General features: G+C 56.7%; 1 long non-coding RNA gene across 1 annotated transcript; it reads right to left on the bottom strand.

Annotated features, from left to right (window-relative positions):
- Window positions 1-426: 426 nt before the first annotated feature.
- LOC118919607 (uncharacterized) lies at window positions 427-3,483 on the bottom strand. The gene is made up of 2 exons (XR_005027587.2): window positions 2,696-3,483; window positions 427-2,198 (listed from the first exon to the last, which is right to left on the bottom strand). It is a non-coding gene; the product is annotated as an uncharacterized LOC118919607 (long non-coding RNA).
- Between the last annotated feature and the right edge of the window lie 1,134 nt (window positions 3,484-4,617).

Consider the following 4,617-nt stretch of genomic DNA (forward strand, 5'->3'; position numbering starts at 1 on the left):
ACAGGTCCTGCTAATACTGTAAATATTTGCCAAGTGGAGCAGGGTTGCCTAGGAAGATGAGGGAGGTGCACCTGTTGTCAGAGCTGCCGGGAGCCTTGTGCAATGCTGGCTGTAGATGCAGAAGGAAACGAACGTGGGATGAGCCCACGGTCACAGTGGGTGACCGGTCAGGGGAGACGGTGCAGCACCGCGTTTGCCTGCCTGCCCCCCGGGCTGATTCATCATTGATCGGGCGTGGATCATCCCGCCCAGATAGAATGGTGGGCGTTGTTGTGTCTCCCTTAACTGGGCAAAGAACCACTTGGCCCCACTGACAAAATAACAATGGTAACATTATGATTTAATTTATTATGAATGAGCAACACAATTGCCATGATTTCCCAACTTTGAAACTGTTTTTACTCTGAAGAAAGAAAAAGTACTAGATTAAGACAAAGAAGAGTTTTTATTTTCAACCTTAAAGTATGGCTGTCCTGAGCTGGAATTCCTAATTGTTCAACAGTGTCGGTTTTTCTGACACGATGCCTGATGGGCCATCATGACAATCATGTGTGATGTCTGTTTGGGGTGGCCGACAGCTGGGGGCCGCTCCAGGCGAGAAAGCCGGGGTGCTGTGTGCATCCCCTCCAGCTTGCTGCCTCTAGAAATGGCAAGGCCTGTGTCCATGGCTGACCGGTGACATTCAGCAGGTGCACAGGAAAGTGTCACCAAGCCGGGGAGCAGGCGAGCCCACACCTCCCGGTGCACTCGCACACGCTAGGGCTCACGTCGGCAGGCTTTGGGGACCGAACTGTCAGAGGCCCGTGGGCTCCTGTCACCCAAGCCAGAGAAGCTTCATCTCCAAACATCTTTAACTGGAAGTCAATGGTCCACCTGCTCCCTCACCCAGTTTGATAGTCCCTGGGGTGCAAAGGAATCTCTCTTTCCAGGACAGTAACAAGCAGGGGCTGGAGGGGTGCACCTGCTGGTGGGCAGCTCCAAATTGGAGAGAAGAAGGCAAAGAAGACAGAGCTGCCCTGGAAGCCCAGGGGCTGGGGTTCGGGCTCTCCCTCCTCGGCCCACCCCAGGGGGACGGCACAGGCAGAGACACAGATGCTGAGGGGCAACTGCGGCCTTCCCCGCCCTGCTCTGCTGGGCCCCAGGCTGCTCGTCCGTGTGTCTCTGGCTGTAATGAGCTCCCTGGGGGTCTCTAGTGTCTCAGTGAGTCAGTGCTGGGCTGAGCCTCCGTCCACAGAATGTCCACCCGCTCTGTCCCCATCTAGTCCCTGGATGTCTTGAGCACCCACCTCTTCCAGACCCTGGAGGGCACTGCTCCCCCGAGCCGGAGGACTCTGTGTGCTGCCTCTGGGGGAGCTGTGGGCACTACAGAGGGGCTGGGCGGTGCAGGTGGGTGTCAGCCAGTGTCCCTCCTGGAAAGTCTCCTCTGACTGGACTCCTGGTCACCGGGAGGGTTTCCTACAAGGAACTGATAAGGGAGGCCAGCACTGGGGGCAGGAATAGCACACGTGCCTCTAGCCTGTGGGGACCAGGGGATGCAGGAAAGAGCTTCTGTCAAGGCCGGCGAAGCCACCCGGGTGGCGGGTGTGATGCTGGCTGTAGATGCAGACGGTGCCACGCTGGCTGAAGATGCCCGCACAGTGGCGGCCAGGGCCCTCCATCACGCCTGCCCCACACCGGTGGCCTCCAAGGAGGGACCAGGGCTTCTCCTTACCCGCCTGCTGCTGCTCTCTTCCTTCCTGGAAACTTTTGAAAATATTTCAAAATATTTCAAAAATACAAAAGGCAAATAAGGAAGCAGAAAATAAAAATCAGCAGCAACCCCATGCAAAGCTATTGAGGGAGAATCTGTTGCTGTCCGTCGGCCATTCTCCGTGCTTGCCTACCCGTGTATTCACATTTTAATTTTCAGTGTTTAGATCCAAAAGTCAGTGGGCCGCCCTCCTCGATCAACAGTCCTGCTAATGCGGACTTAACATGCTGTCTTCATTCCAGCCACCTCCCAGATGACGTCTGCTTATCAGGGGCAGTTTGCGCCTTTGCCGGAAGGGAACGGCCGCTGCTCGCCCTCCCACCGGGGTCACACTGGCCCTGGGGCAGGAAGTCCTCAGATGCTCTACAAGCTGTTCTTGCCAAGCAGTTCCACCAGGATCCAGGACGTATCAGACCGATCCCGAGTGCGGGACGTTGTACAAGCCCACCTGTGTGTAATGTTTGCACAACTCGATGTCATGAAAAATAAGAGACAGGGGAGGGGAGCTTGGGAGACTATTCTAGAATAAGAACGAAGAGACACAACCAGATGCATGAGCCCTGACCGGGTCTGGTGCATAAAAAAAAAGTGGACGAGTCTGTGGAAACAACAGCGGACACTTGGAAATGGATTCTGCGGAGGGAAATGTCTCCCATCTCCCTTCTAGGCTCTTTGGCTGGTCTAATAATTAAATTGATGCAAGACAGATGAACAAGAGAAAAACAGATTTCTTGTATAGGGGAGCCCCATAAAACTGTGAGAGTCCTGGCAGTCAGGCAACTGAGGCCTCCATGCCATCCTGTGCCAAGGGGCGGGGCGGGCCTGGCCTCAGAGAGCGAGGCGGTGCCGGGGAACCGGCAAGAGCAGGTGCTGGCCCTGCGTGCAGATGAGCCTTCCGGACGGAGTTCCCTCTGGCCCTGCGCTCCTCCTGGGACAGGCCCTTACCTGAGCTCTTCAGGCGGGTGAGGGGGAGGTACAAGCTATCCCAGAGGGGAAAGGTGATACTTCACCGAGAGCAGGAGCACCGTCACCCTGGAGGGGGCTTTGCTGGGGACGTCCGGCCCGGAGACGCCTGGGGACCCGGGGTCTGCCAGCACCAGGCTCGGGGCCTGCGGGTCTCCTCTGCTCCCGGCGCCCCGGGTTCCTCGAGGACCGTGACGGCGCTGGCGGTTCTCTCCGGAGGCCGTGCAGAGGCAGCTGCAGCCCAGGGATCCCCCGCGTGTGCGCCTCGGAATCCGCTCTGCCGCCTTCCAGTCTGGGGAATCCAGGCACTGCCTTCGGGATCCCTCTCGGTGTCTGAGGCTCTGCTGGAAAACGAAGGGTCTGGACCCGCCGGCCTCTCAGGCCCCGTCTGGCCGGAACCCCGCTGGCCCCTGTGCCTGTGGAGGGGCAGAGCTGCAGACCCGCCTCTGCGTGGGCCTCGGACGGAGCTGGCCCGGACTTGGGGCTGCCCCCGCTTTTCTCAGAACCCCGGCTCCCCACGGCTGTACACCTTGGCTGGTTAACCTTTCCTGAAGGGTATGCTTCCCAAGAGGGAAGTCGACATGTCCAGAGGACGGACCGGGCAGAACCAGAAGATGGTGCCAGTCCTCGGGCGCGGGTGCTTGGCTGGGTTCTCCCTCCGACTGAGCCGAAAAACGAGTTTCCCCGTGAACACGGACAGCTCTCCAGAGGTGTGAATCGCAGCCATGTTCTCTCATGCTCGGGAAGTTGCGAGTGCATCCGGGTGGGAGGAGACGCATCGCAGGCACATCGTCGTCAGAAGTCAGACTCTGCCTCAGGGGCTCTGCAGTGCTTGGCACACAGGGACGATGCATGTTCCGGAACGTGTCGCTTAAGTAAATGAACAGCAGACTGAAAGGAAGGGAACCAGCCGGCTGGTTTGGGGGCCACTGTCACTGACGCCGTGATCGGTGGGCAGGGACCAGCTGTCAGGGCGCCTGGTCCCTCTAGGGCCACCCCACTGCGTGGCTTCCCTCTCAGATGTCCCGACAGACACTCATTTACTCTTTGAACACATCCAGCCCTCTCTGAGGAATCTCAGTCATCTGTATGCAGCCCTTCCTCAATGTGGGAGGCTGTGGGGCTGTTTATCCCTGCCCGGCACCTTCCTGCTGTGGAAGTCTCACCATCCCCGGCCGGCAGGCTGAGCCTCCTGGCCAGGGCGGGGACCCAGTGGGCCACTCCTGGGGGCATCTCTGATGTGCATTAGGTCCAGGGAGAGGGACAAAGCCTTGCAGCTGTCTTTGCACAGGCCAGAAAGGTCAAACATCGGTTTTCTCCATTTTTCTCTTATCATGATAAAACACATACAACATAAAACTTAAGTTCACCATCGGAATCATCTAAGTGTATAGCTCAGTGATATTAAACACATTCACACTCTTCCATAACCAATTCCACCATCATCTCCAGAACCTTTTCATTCTGTAAAACTGAAACTGTCCCCATTAAACACTAACTCCTAGTCACTGGGGGCCATTGCCACCCATGGCCCCAGTGCCTCCCTCAGCCCCTGCAGCCACCCTTCCACTTTCTGTCTCTGTGGATGTGACCCCCTCGGGACCTCATATGAGTGGAGTCATGGCATTCGTCCTTTTGTGTCTGGCTTATTTCACAGCATTGTGTCCTCAATTCATCCACGTGTAGCAGGTGTCAGGATTTCCTTCTTTTTTAAGGCTGGATAATATTCCAGTGGGTGGATATCTCACATTTTGTCTTTCCTTCCATCTGTCCACAGACACTTGGGTTGCTTCCACTTCTTGGCTATTGTGGTTCATGTTGCTTGACCACAGGTGTGTTTCCACTGAGACCTGCATTCCTGCTTTCCATTCTTTTGTGTGTATACCCGGAGGCAGCATTGCTAG

Source organism: Manis pentadactyla, chromosome 7 (assembly GCF_030020395.1).
Source record: "Manis pentadactyla isolate mManPen7 chromosome 7, mManPen7.hap1, whole genome shotgun sequence".
NCBI lineage: Eukaryota > Metazoa > Chordata > Mammalia > Pholidota > Manidae > Manis > Manis pentadactyla.